This window comes from Alosa alosa, chromosome 14 (assembly GCF_017589495.1).
Source record: "Alosa alosa isolate M-15738 ecotype Scorff River chromosome 14, AALO_Geno_1.1, whole genome shotgun sequence".
Lineage (NCBI taxonomy): Eukaryota > Metazoa > Chordata > Actinopteri > Clupeiformes > Clupeidae > Alosa > Alosa alosa.
In genome coordinates, this window is record NC_063202.1 from 2,529,133 (window position 1) to 2,544,683 (window position 15,551).

The window sequence follows — 15,551 nt, forward strand, 5'->3', positions numbered from 1 at the left end:
ATTAACCATGGCAACAATTAAGCCAATCATAAACTCGTAGATTCATTATCAGCCTGCCTGCCCAACACTGATTTCCGCAGCTTGACTGGACAGAGCTTTCTCTCTTCTTTTCCTCTCTGAGCTTGCTCCTACTTTCCTGGAAGCCTTCAGCTTGTGGGAACAGCTGAGGTTGACCACAGGCTCGCTGAACCCCGCTGAGGTCAGGTTATCATAATGTTTCTCAAAAGGCTCGTCTCTGATTACATATAGAGCCTTCCTCATCATCATCTCATGAACCCAAACTCTACCCTAATCAGCAAACTCATGACTTTTCAGCAGCATTCAGCAACAGCACATTAGTTTTCTGACTAAATTCAGCAACAGCATTAGTTTTCTGACTAAATTACAAACTATACACTTTACTAAAGTCAATGGGACTTTATAAACTTACTCCACAGTATGGCATACTCAGCAGACTTCATGCTGCTCAATCAAACTACTACCCAGTTCACTGTCAGAGAGAATGGTAATGCTGCTTTCAGCCACTGTGCTCTGTACCTTTCTCTGCAGGTGGGGAAGAGAGCAGGAGCAGGGAGGAGTGGGACTGAGAGCAGGAGCAGGGAGGAGTGGGACTGGGAGCAGGACAGAAGGGCTGGAGGGGAGGTCACGCAAGGCTGCTGTTTACTGGCTATGAGGAATGTTGGGTGACGGAGGCAGAGAGACTGGGAACACATGCATATGGACAAACACATACACATGCATTAATATACACACACACACACACACACACACACACACACACTGACACACAGTAGATGCACATTTGAATGAAAATGCATGACCACACACATTCAGGGGAACATAACGATATTAACATTTGTGTCTCCTGCAAATTTATTTGTGTCTGAGGCAAATTTAAATGTCATAGTGGAACTCTTACACTAGAAATTCAATTCAACTTTATTTCGCCATGTATACAGAGATACTAGGAATTTGATTTGGTCTTCTCCATGCAGGCAACACAAAGTGCAACAGAAAGGCAAAAATAGAGACAAAAAACACAATACAAGGACAGACAGGACCATTATGAGCAATACATTAATAGGAATGTAAATAGTGCTGTATTAAATAAAAATAAAGTGCTATGAAGTCCAAGTTCAAGAGTTATTTAGGAGGGCTATTGCCTGGGGGAAAAAAACTGTGGCGGTGGCGTGATGTTTTGGGCAGAAAAGCCCTGTACCGCTTTCTAGAGGGGAGAAGATTAAACAGACTATTGGCAGGATGAGAGGGATCAGCCACAATCTTCACAGATCTGTTAATGGACCTGGAGCTGTACAGGTCCATGATGGGGGTGCAGGGGGCAGCCGATGATGCGCTCTGCTGCCCAGACGACTCTTTGTAGCCTGGCCTTTGCACGGGCTGACGCAGAGGCAAACCAGACCGTGAGGGAGGATGTTAGCACACTCTCAATAACCGCTCTGTAGAACTGTACCAAGATTGGGGGGACTGACCTGTAGTCCTTTCAGGCGGCGGAGGACAAGCAGGTGCTGCTGGTCTTTCTTCACTGGTTGGGAGATGTTATTGTCCCATTTGAGTGTGTTGGTGATGGTTGTGCCCAGGAACTTAAAGTCCTCTACCACAGTAACAGCTGAGTTGTTAATGACCAGAGGAAGATGAGTCGGGGGCTTTTTGCGGAAGTCCACTATCGTCTCCACTGTTTTGTTGATGTTAAGCTCATTTATAAAGCGTTCTTACGCACAGATTTGATCTTAGACCATGCGTACGCTCAAATCCATGCCAACGCTCAGATTTATAAAAACCGTCTTTGACGTGGAAAAGTGCTTATCTCCACGTCGGGTTCAAACTTGACGTACGACCATTTCCTTGTGGTAATGCTGGGGTACTGCAAGTAATTTGAGGTCTAAGTGCGATGCATTTTCAAAATTCCAAGACCGACGATCTCATGTCTTTCTTTGCCATATGCATGATCAATATCAGAAGATTTTTAAAGACGTTTTTGGACGCAGCTTAATGTTTCGTGGTTTGGCATAAAACTGCTAACGAGAACAATAGCCCACTTAAGAAAGTGAAAAAACGTATAGCTTACTTATTTCATAATATCTATTAAAAAAAAACACCAAGACCTACGATAGAATGATTGAACATTCTTACAGGTGATCTAGTATATTTAGTGTTCTCACCAATCTAATATTGACCATAAAATGTCCAATTGCCCTCGTTTAGGAGAGGAAAAGTACATTCGTGCCAGGGATGTAGTGGTAAAATAAGAGGTGGGTGAACTATGAGTTCTGCAATCTCGGTGAGGTGGACTGCGCCATGCGGAATCTGATTTTTTAAAAAGGCATTCGAACATGTTTGATAATGGTGGAGGTTATTGTGCAGTATTAGGAATATAGGATAGTATTGGATAATACAGTTGTGAATGTTAAAAGTGAATAAACTCTTTTGAGAGGTGGATAAACTCTAATAAGAGGTGGGTAGGCCTAAACTCTATTTCTGAAATGTCAGAGGTGGATAAACTGCGTTTACTCGCGTTTAGCCTGCACTACATCCTAATTTGCGCTCATAGGCCTATTCCCAGCTTCGTAACAGAAAGGTAATATTTGAATGTAAACTATACAATGTAGGCTATAGATATTTTATATCATATATAGCCTACACAACCAAGGGACGAAGGTTATCCTCTGAAAGCAGGGCATCTTCATGTCCTCTGCTTCCTTTTGCTTGCAGTAATGTGAATAATCTACATTTAGTATGTTTAGGCCTACTCTGATTTAGCCTACAAAACAGAGGACTAAATTATAAGCGTGATATGTCATGTAGGCTTAACGTTTCTTTTAGGATAGGCTATGTTTTTGCTGAAAAAGTAGCCTAGTTCGCCAGTCATTATTCATTGATTCTGCATATTTGCTATCGTTTTCTTTCAATAATGTCCAATGGCTTAAACATTGTCCTTTATTGTTGCTTTAGGCCTACCTTTATATTTTAGCCTACATTATTCAACTCACGTATTGTCATCTGATCTTCGGCACTGCCAGTCAAAAAAAGCAAACAGGTGCGCGCTCTGCACCTCTTTACGCAACTCCGACGCAACACTAAATATGAAGATGCCCTGCTTTCAGAGGATAACTTCTGTTTCTTTGTTGTGGAGGCTATATATGATATCAAATATCTATAGCCTACATTGTACAGTGTATAGCTTACATTCAAATATTACCTTTCTGTTACGAGGCTGGGAATAGTCCTATGAGCGCAAATTAGGATGTAGTGGAGGCTAAACGCGAGTAAACGCAGTTTATCTACCTCTAACATTTCAGAAATAGAGTTTAGGCCTACCCACCTCTTATTAGAGTTTATCCACCTCTCAAAAGAGTTTATTCACTTTTAACATTCAAAACTGTATTATCCAATACTATCCTATATTCCCAATACTGCACAATAACCTCCACCATTATCAAACATGTTCGAATGCCTTTTTAAAAAATCCGATACCGCATGGCGCAGTCCACCTCACCGAGATTGCAGAATTCGTAGTTCACCCACCTCTTATTTTACCACTACATCCCTGGCACGAATGTACTTTTCCTCTCCTAAACTAGGGCAATTGGACATTTTATGGTCAATATTAGATTGGTGAGAACACTAAATATACTAGATCACCTGTAAGAATGTTTCAATCATTCTATCGTAGGTCTTGGTGGGTTTTTTTTTATAGATATTATGAAACAAGTAAGCTATACGTTTTTTCACTTTCTTAAGTGCTATAGTTCTCATTAGCAGTTTTATGCCAAACCATGAAACATTAAGCTGCGTCCAAAACGACTTTAAAAATCTTCTGATATTGATCATGCATATGGTAAAGAAAGACATGAGATCGTTGGTCTTGGAATTTTGAAAATGCATCGCACTTAGACCTCAGATTACTTGCAGTACCCAGTACACAAGGAAATGGTCGTACGTCAAGTTTGAATCTGACGTGGAGATAAGCACTTTTCCACGTCAAAGACGTTTTTTATAAATCTGAGCATTGGCATGGATTTGAGCGTACGCACGGTCTAAGATCAAATCTGTGCGTAAGAACGGTTTATAAATGAGGCCCCAAGACTCCAGGAAACTGACCTCCCTGCGGTAGGCTGACTCATCGTTGTTGGAGAAGAGGCCTATTATGGTGGTGTCGCCCGCATATTTGATGGAATATAATAATATATTGGAATATACAGTAATTTAATTTCATGAAATATTGAACATCTTGAGTATAAACACACACATTCACATTTTATGGGCATGCATACCTCCATGTCCAAACCCTTGAAATATACTCATATATTTTTTATTTCCCAAAGGCTGGTCACACAGATACAAGTTTGTATTATTGCCTGTCTACACACACACACAGACACACCCACACACAGACACACCCACACACACACACACACACACACACACACACACACACACACACACACACACACACACACACACACACACACACACACACACACACACACACACACACACACACACACACACACACACACACACACACACAGGGGGCAGCCGTGGCCTACTGGTTAGCACTTCGGACCTGTAACCGGAGGGTTGCCGGTTTGAACCCCGACCAGTAGGCACGGCTGAAGTGCCCTTGAGCAAGGCACCTAACCCTCACTGCTCCCCGAGTGCCGCTGTTGATGCAGGCAGCTCACTGCGCCGGGATTAGTGTGTGCTTCACCTCACTGTGTGTACACTGTGTATATACTTATACTTATACACACACATTTTATGGGCATACAGTACCTCCATGTCCAAACCCCTTGAAATATACTCATCTCTTTTTTGTTCCCAAAAGCTGGTCGTACCTAACAAAGCTAATGCTGGCTAGAGTTTTACTGTTGGATGGACATTTCCAAAACATAATTTAGTCGTAAACTCAGCATATAATCCTCTTCTGGGAAGCAGCCACTGAAATCTTACAGAGGATGTCTTTGTATCCCCAGCTGAGTCACCTCTGTGTGTGTGTGTGTGTGTGTGTGTGAAAGAGAGAGTGAGTGTGTAGGTGCATGCGTACACGTGTGTGTGTGTGTGTGTGTGTGTGTGTGTGTGTGTGTGTGTGTGTGTGTGTGAAAGAGAGAGTGAGTGTGTAGTTGTGTGCATACATGTGTGTGTGCGTGTGCATGTGTGTGTGTGTGTGTGTGTGTGTGTGTGTGGTAGGGGGTGAATGGGGCAACCTGTTACAATATGTTCCAGCACCACTGCAATTCCTCTCGAGGAGGGGTGGGGGAGTGGGGGCGGCTGGACTCCTAAACCTGAATCTCTGCAAGGCAAGGTTTCATCCTCCATCAGCTCTGGAGGCAAGCCAGTAAGAGACATTAGCCACAGCTCACAGCATCTGTTGCTAACTGCTCCTGCAAGGAGATTAATTTCCTGAAATTAAATTGAACACTGGTGGTTGGGATTTTAAACTAATTTGTGTGGAATTTTATTGTGAAGTTATTTAAATGCTAAATATTTTTATTTCTTTATTTATTTGTTTGTTTTTTTGTTTATTTATTTATTTATATTTATTTGACCAAAAATGAGTGATGGTGTGTCTGTGTTTACTTGAAAGCAGCAGAGGCCAGCTAACAGTGAGGGGAGTTTATATTTCAAAATGGAGTCTCCCCTGGCTTGAGTTTCATATTTCCATTGTATGCTCTCAGTCATCCATATAAGTTCAGTGTTTTTCATTGCTTTCATTTAGAGTTTTCAAAATGCTTATTTCCCCAAATACAATAATGCACCAATAAAAACACACTTGTCAGTCTCCACAGGGGCATGTTGGCAACGGTGTGTTTGTGAAGTTCCCCCGAATCTTCTCATTCACAGAGCTAGTCCATTATGAAACAAAATCATTACATCTTGCCAACATCTGAATAAAAACCTACTTATCACAATCCATAGGTTCTATTTCTCCCTGTAACATTACACATGAGGATTTAGATCGGTCGTAAAATACGCCCATTTCTCCTCAATAAATGTTTCCCTTGCTGTGGCCTGTGTGTTATTACTCTTGTTGAGTTATACACAGAAGTTGTTTTTAAAAGACAGTCAAGCTCCTGTGGGTGTGTTGATGGTGATTTAAAGCAGTGGCTTTGAGAGCCTTTTCCCTTCTGCCTGGCAAACTGAGCAGCTTTACCTCCAAGGCTGCATGTGTCACGACTCTTTCACAAAGGAAGCTTTCGCCAGTTAACATTCCCCATCTCATGTTCTGTGTACTTTATTTAATCTTTGATAAAGACCTGTGGTTTAATTATTATTTTTTTAAATGCTGTTTTTACTTGCCACTGCTGCATTGAACTTGCTCTATGAGGTTTTGGCCTTGGGCTCTGTAAAGTGCTTTGAACAAAAAAAATCTGTTTTCAAAGGCACTATATATATATTGTAATAAAATGTGTTTTAATAGAACATGTCTCTCCATGCATCTTGTTTGAGTGTGATTTGGCATCGGCCAAACTACTCATGTCAGCCAATGTTACTCTGAGGGCCAGATGTACTAACGATTTTGCGCCCACTTCAGGCGTATTTGTTTCGCAATGTGCGTGTAAAATCATTGCGAGGTATGTACAAACAGGCCGCAATGATGTAAAAGCAGGTGTTAATCCAAATTGCAGTTCAATGCGTCAATAAGAGAACCTTTCAAAGACAACAGAATCGCTATTTAGAGCACCAGTTTTTGTGGTGAAAGTATTTGTACTACCAAAAGCAACCTCAACTTTCGTTGACCTTTCGAATGTCTTACTTTCACTTTCACGTCATTCACTTAAACTTTCCTACTTGCTAGATTTGACCAATCTTCCATAGCCTACGTGCACAAGTAGTTTGAGTAGAACTACTGATCTTCATTATCTCCCTGCTTGTTTACATCTTATCATGTATGGTATTATTTCATGATCGCTAAACGTTTGATTCTTTTTAATGTTGTCATCAACTTCATTCAACTGCCCTTGTATGTAGGCGCTGCCATTCAGTTGTGGACGTTCGTAAATTGCCTTTTATGGGCGGAGAAAGGCAGAGAAAGGCGCAGTTTACACTAAGGATTGAACGATTGATAAATAAGATGGAAACTTGGGTCTGACAGCGTTCGCAATCTGCGGTGTGTCCATGACGCTGATAACACTACGTTCGCAAATATACGTACATCTGGCCCTGAGTCTGAAGTCTGTGCCCCAGTAACACTTTATAATTAGAATACAACTCATGTACTTAATGATTGACTAATGCATGACTCCTGATTAATTAATGATAGCTGTACTATGACTCCTTGTTGCTCATTATGAACTAATGATGAACTCACTGTGGAGTTATGGGATTACTTCACACTTTCCTCATCGTCAAATTAAAGGTAGGACTCACTGCAGTAGGCCTACTAAACCTTTCCAACACCAACAGAGATATGCAAGCTACAGATCGAACCTTGCAACCTCAGACAAGATGTCCAGGAGTTTATTCACTGCAGTACTGCCCACACATGCTAGAATTGTATATTTTGGTGATGCAGTTGATGCTAGAAATGCTAGAATTGTATATTTTGTTTGTTCAAACATTCTTTTATCATTGGTTTTTAAATGTCATTATTGTACATTATCCCCTTAACATTTATTTAGGTGTTTTACATTTCTATTACATTTCTAGCTGATGCATATTGAAGCAGAATTCACCTATAATTGGATTGTTCACCCTCTAATAGGGAACGCGTTCTGGGATTTGGACTATTATACCGATTACTAACTGACAAGTTAGTTTTACTCTACTCTACTCTCAGTACGAGTGGTACCACAAGTTCTGATATACCAAAATTTTATGCGCTGTAAGGCCAGCAATTAGCATACCTAAACCAGTGGAAAGGTCTCATATTGACAAAAGCCTTCGTAATCAGCAGGACCCCCATTTATGCATACAGTGAACTAGAAGTCTCTGTTTTGACCTGCCATTTGGGTCTCGGTTTGCCATCTGCTCGTGTCTGATATCATTTTAAAAGTCTCCATTCAAGAATGTGAGAATGTTCTTTATGTGACTTCATCCTACATCATTGTGAATAACCAAGAAACTGGTGACAGATATTTTATGTCACCTGTTCAGCTGCCCTCCAACTGAACTACATTGCTTCATTATTTTTACAATATTATTATTATTATTATTATTATTATCATCATAATTATATTTATATCGTTTCTTGAATATTGTATGTTGATATTCTATACATCAAATACATTTTTAAAAATAAAACTGGTCACCATTCAACCCTGGACCCAACACCTGTCTCAGCATATTGCAGTAAATTCCCCCCCGGGACAGAGACTTACTGTCTGTGCATACCATGGAAATTAATGAAGCAAGCAGACGCTAAGGTGACCATATTAACCATATGGACACACCGTCTTCTTTCAGGATGACACAACTGACCCATGGGGCGAATTGTAAGCAGTGAGTGACATTCAGTGCTCTAGTCAGTGGTCTGGAATATGATTAGTGGAGAGCTTTAGAGGTGACCGCTGCTGAGATGCACTGCCTGGCTCTCCATGTCCATCTGGAGGAAGTGCCCAATTTCCTGCCAGCTGAGGCCCGGATTCACACAGCCCTGAGTTTAGAGCCTGACACACACTCTACATACCACAAAAAATGTGTGCCATTAATTCTCTTACAGACTGTGATTCATTAGCCTCTACTGGGGTTTCATGAGTGCACTATATGACTGATGTAATGAGGTATGTGCATACTGTAGTTAGGCCTACTTTTATTTGTGCTGCACAGTGGGGTGTACTACGAATCTCGATTAGTGGGTTAGCGAGGTATGTCGTTTAATCGACCGTACACTGACCAATCAATTGTCGAAAACGAAGTTATCTCACGTGTAGGATTCTGTCATATATCTTACAGGTGGAGCTCCGCCTCTACTAACATTTTGGATCTCGAATGCGCTTTAATAGCGCTGTGCGTGCAAATATCCCACTATGGACGTGCATACCATACAACAACTGATGACAATTGATTTATTGGATGTTATAGGTTAGACACAAAAAAAAGACCGCAGTGTAGATTAAGCTATCGCTCATGAATGCGGAAGTAATTGTTTTTAAATAGAGGCGGTCTTGTGCGTCTCCACGTTTCACGATTGGCCAACGTCCTCCCAACACCGAGAACGCGCACAGATCTGAGCTGAAAGCCTAGTTTGACAAATATATCACATAACTGCAATCGTAGTATCACTTAACGTATACCCCTGAGTCAAGGCTTTGTCAAGCCTCGATATGTCTACATAGCCTAGATATGTCTAACATGCTTCGTAGTATACCCCACTGGTCATATCATGTGTATCTGGTCATACCCCACTTGGTCAAGAAGTGTCTGCTAAATGTAATGTAATATCATGTAATGTAACTGATCAGTTTTATTTGTGCTGCACAGGTCATATCAGGCCAGATCAGGATTAATTGGAGTAATTGGAAGCAACATGTTTGCACTTTGTAATTAACCTGGAATCATTAACTCAAATTGATGTTTCATTAGAGCTCTGTATAGCTGATCTGGAATCAGTGGTCTGTAGTCAATATCCCACTGGAACTAAATACACTGTATCCAGACTACAGTCAATGCTTTTCCAGTTGGTAGTACTCGGTTATGAGCAGAAAGGCTCAAAATGGTGATATATGGTTTTAATATGGCTTTTTATGTTCAAATTCTGCATGGGAATGTGGTGCTGTGTGATTTGTACTGTAACCGTTGTTTGTCTAATGTAATTAATTTCATAAAGTGTGTAAAATAACTAGTTGGACTAGTCTCTGGAACTGAAACAAAGAATATTTACATGAATTTACACAATTCAGTGGTTTCACTCTGGTATAATGTAGTCATGGAAATTCTAAATGGGAATGTTGTCTTCTAGCACCTTGATTTGCATTCTGTGCATAATGTGTGAAGTGTTTAACCATCAGCTTTGATTCAGCCTTTAAAGTAATTAACCAGGGTTTGTAGCTTACATCACATGGGTGAAACAAAGAAAGAAGAACAAAGAGCAACCCTCCTCTTCACACACACACACACACACACACACACACACACACACACACACACACACACACACACACACACACACACACACACACACACACACACACAAAACACACACACACACACACACACACACAAAACACACACACACACACACACACACACACACACACACACACACACACACACACACACACACACACACACACACACACACACACACACCAACACACACACAACACACCAAAACACCAACACGCACACACACACATCTGATGCCTCCTGCTCAACACACACATCTGGTGCCTGAATTAGGGCATTCCTTGTTGAGACACAGGCTGTTCCTCAAAATTAAGGTGGGATCCTTCAAGGGCGCTATTTGAAGTCAAGTCCCGCCGAAATACTGTTCCAATGTCAAGCATCCATCAAAATCCACCGAACTGTACCAAGGCCGAGATCAAAATCCACCAAACTGTACCAAGGCCGAAGTCCTTCGTTTTGCCAAATTTTAGAGGATGGATGTATTTATTCTCTGCATGCTCGGAACACCCACAATCCTGTGCGCATATTTATGGAGGATTTAAAATCTGCACTAAACAAGGCAGTTTACTATGTATTTAAATGTAAACAATTTTTTATTGTCACTATGTAAAGTAGCCTAAATGAATTATGGGCTCAGGTCATTTTGATAACTTTGAAATCTCACAGCGTAATCGTGTAAAGGCATTTAGGAAGGGTATTTAATCCTTTTCCAATAAGAGTGATTGCAAGCTAAATAATACATGTTTCTTTTCATGATTTTGCTTAAGGGTTGCTGCTCTGTGGTTTATTTTCGCAAATCAATGTACAGTATGCACATGTATAATTTAATTCATTGATGTGGGAGAATGCCAGTGGTGCAGTCATTGTTTTTCCAAAACAATGGGCAGTTGATTTTTGATACTGCACACACCTGCAGCTTCCTGCCCCCTTGAGTCGGTTCCAGTGTGTGTTTTCTGAATGCTAAGAAGAAGCCTTGCCTCATCTTTGAAGGATTTGACTCAGCAGCACAAATCCTCGAGGATCGTCGACTTTGAGAAACAGCCACAGTCTGTGTTGTCTGGTCATGTCTGCTTTTACAGAACTGGGTGAAAAGCCCACAGACAGTCTGGCCTCACAGCCAATGGAAGCCCCAGGAGCGATGGACACAGCAGGCCCAATACAACCTGTGGGGACCAGAGAAGCTCCACGAAGAAGACCTGCTCTTCACAAGAGGCCCAGATACTCAATCTCACACTTTCCTCACTGGCTATGACAGCCAACAGAACTACTGATTTTCAATTTGTTGAAGTCTGGGAGCACTGATGGCTTGTTCAGTGAATAGGAATGTTGTTTTGACATATTGTGAAATCACAAAAGCAACAAAACATCAATGTGAAAGTTAGAGTCTGAACCTTGGAGAATACCCTGCAGAGGTACTGCTTGGGTTACTATTCAGTCAAAGATAAAGATTTTATCTCTACTACATAAATGCTGTGTTTAAGATATTTTCCAGTATCAAAAGAGCTATAAAATGTTCTTATGCTCAGTAAAACATAAATTCATAACATTACATTATAATGTTATTTATGATGATTGAAGATAATTGTAACATGACAAATATGACAAAAAGTACAAAAACTCAAGATGACTGATGATCATGCCTTATAACATTGTTATGTCAGTATTATAACCTTTCCTGGCTGGTTTATTTTCTTTGACATATTTTTATATTGCATGTCTCATGTTTTAGTGCATCATTATTTTTTTAGGGTGAACTCTTTACATCAGTCCAGGGATGAGAAATGTAACCCCTTGGCTAATTCACATTTACTTCACATTTACTTTCATGTATATTAATGTGCACTGTCCCTTTGAAATAAACCAGAAATAAACTCAGTAAATAAATGTCAGCAGTAACTTCCTGGACAGCCCTTGCCCCAGGGTAGCCCTCCACATCCAGCACAATGATGCCCACCAGGTGGCCCACACCGCGGGGCATGAAAACGTAGTCCAGGTGCACCTTCAGCATGTCCTCAACATTGCCCTTCAGGATGCACATTTTCACCTACTCCTCAAGACGGACACAGTCAGCAACAGCCAGATGATGCTTGAAAAGAGAAATGTTATTGTTTACTGGAAAATATAAATTCATTTTGAGTTTGATGTCAGCAACACGTTTCAAAAATGTTCGTGAGGACAAGAAGGACAGAGAGGACTGGAGCATGTTGATCGTTGTGTTGCATCGCCTCTTTTTAACAGCAATCTGTAAACATTTGGGAACTGTGGAGACCAGTTGCTGATGTTTTGCTCTTTGTTGTGTATTTAATTTCATGATGAGCAACCGTAAATGTGACAGGTTTGGATTGCAGGCAACACCTGCAACTGCAAGCAGTTATTTCAGCATCTGGACTCTTCTACCATGGAGCCATACTGTTGTAACATGTACAGTATCTTTGGCATTGTTTTAACAGAAAATTCAAGAAAGTTCAAAATGAATATATAAATAAATAAAACAATTGGTCAGGGTTGTACCAGAGAGGGTTTAATAATCAAGGATATTTGGTTGTACAGTATGTATCTGTTCCTCATTTATTCTTGGTAGCACTTGGATCATTACTCCAAAAAGGGGCATATGTCAGAAATATTAAGCATTAAAATTAATAAAACATGTTGAATATAAACACAGTCCATCATTACCAAGTTTTGTGGTAACTATGACAGTGTGACAGGAATTAAGCACAGCCACATAAATAGTCTTCTGGTCTGGCATGAATTGCCATACAGGCTGGGAAAGAATAGGAGATTTACTGAAAAGTTGCAACAGCAGTCTTAACTCATGCAAAACAAGCTGTGCAAATAATAATAATAATAATAATAATAATAATAATAATAATAAATAAAAAAAAACAAAACAAATACAAATCATTTGATTCAACCAAGTTGGACAACTAGAAATATATTTCTAACACCAATTATGACAAGGCTGACTTGTAGAGACTAGAATAGTCCTGGGCCAGGGACCTCTGTGACCCACTAGTATGGTGTGAACATGAGCTCTCTAAAGTGCCGCTTTAAATCTCCATCAACACACCCACTGGACATCGTCTCTCAGGTTCAACCACAGAACACACTCCACTGCCATCAAACACACACAACCACACAACAGAGAGGGCAGAGCAGAGACAACTCTGGTGGGGGAGTGGATGGAGACATCCTCTGATTTAATATTTTAAAAAGTATAGTGGGGCTTCCATGTAAACATCCGTCGCGAGGAACCAAATGTCTTGAAGATCCTTGATTATTTATTTAGATAAAAAAAAAAAACTCTTCAGCATCAATACTGCATGGCTGTAATAACAGACATGACTGATCAGAGCCACAGGAGATTACATCTGTGTTTCCTCTATACTGATAAAATCAGACGTGAGACAGTGGTGCAACTCTGCACTCACAACACCAGGGGGAGGTGAAACACTGACAGAGTCTGATACACAGACACACCTTTAAACACACAGCATGGTTCAATTAGCTTGAAAGGGAGGACAATGACCTGATTGTCCTGACTGCCAGTTGCACCAACAGCAGAAGCCTGTCTAGGTGGGTTTCCTGTATGTCCCCATTACTGATAGCTTCATCATGGGGAGCGCTGGCATGGCCGTTGATAATCTAGGCATTGTGTCCTATGTCACATGAGTAAAATCATGCCCTAATGTGTTATTTGTGATAAAAACAAAGTTGTGATGGCCCTCAGTAGGCATTGGTAGAGTAATGGTCAGCCTTAGTCACTATTTATAATCATGTTAATGATCTGGCCTTTCCAGCAGGCGCAGAGCATCACTCCAGCACTGAGGCATCTTCATCTTCCTGAGGCTCCATCTCAGCGTGGGGGAGAGAGAACCATCAACTCAAGAACTATCACTGATAAAGGCCACACTCTACTATTTATGGGTTACTGAGCAGCAATTAAGACGAGCCAGCGATGGTGTGGTTTATAAGAGGGCGGAAATGAGAGGAGGTGGAAGGAGTCTGTTCTGTCACTCATGCCACAGAGGTGAGGAAGAGCACATCACACATAGACTCCAGTGTCTCAAAGTTTATCAGTGAAACCAGCTGCATGTTGTGGGGATACACTTGAAAGGCAGCGCTTTGAACTGAGGGAACTTGCTCAGAGGAAGACCCAGAGCACGTTTCTGATGAGGCTTGCAGTAGTGAGAGATGAGAAGCGTTTTTCAAAGAGGCTGAATCACTGCCACGTAAGTGCTATGCTCACTTAGAGTCCCCATGCCCACTGCTATAGTGCTGACTGGAAGTGAATGTGTGTCTATATCTCCCCCAGAAGGGTTGAGGGAGGATGAAGCCTTACCTTCCACAGATGCATGTGTAGGAGACATGTCGCGTTCCCCCACAAGAGTAGCAGTAGTCCTGGAACAGACTGCAACACAGAAACACAGAGGCACACACTCACACACTGCAGTTAAGACACCTCAGGGCTCTCGTTTGAAACTTCCTGGACTGAGTGAGCGGAGGCGTCGTTTCTGTTGGCACACCCAGTTCATTAGCAGCTCAGGGACATCATCTCATCACTGCTAAAGTCTAACTCGTCTGCTGAAGGATACATACACTGACTAAATACATGGGCAGTTTTATGATTTGGTGTGAGCAGCTGTGTCAAACAAACAATACTGAGTCAAAAGCACATTTTCAAATATCAGTTAAGAAGCAGCAGCTTTTCCTCCTGTATTGAGACAGCCGAACTGTTGACCCTGTGCCATGCATCTTCTTAATGAGTTGGGGCTCCTTGACAGATGAGGGATGAGAAGGACTGAATTGCTTATTATAAGAACTGATACTCTGACAGGAGGAGATTAACCATTCTCAGAGGGAGAATACAGAGGAGGGGAAAATAATTGATCCATCCAATTTTAAGAATGCGATGCTTTACTCCCAGTCTTAACAGACATACCCAAACCATTTGAGTCTTCTGTCCCATAGAGTGGATATATATTTGTGGTGGATATTATATATTGTACATGGAAATTCTATTTTAGGAATAACTACTTATGGGAAACTGTGTGCTTCTGTGGCTGGAGTTTTGCTGACAGCCTAACTAAAGCTAAACAGTCAGATCCTCAAACAAAGGCACAAACCTCTCTGCACCATCTGAGAGATTGGTGTGAATTATGGAGAGACATTCACAAACAGCTTGTGAGGAAACATGGAGAGAGGGAGAGAGAGAGGGGAAGATATCAGTTGGGCGGAATGAGTCAGCCTCACTCCTCCCCCAGTGAATGAGAGGAGGCGTCTTTCTGTGGAAAAGTGCTGGGGCTCAATTAGGCAGATAGTGAGCTGGTGAGGGTTTGCTATCTGTGCACATGTCCTCCACCACCAGGATGAAGGTTTAATTAAAACACTGCGAGCTGCAAGCATCAAACAGGAAATGGACTCTCTGAGTAGGCACAGTATACCTACCGCAAGGCCTTCTGGGG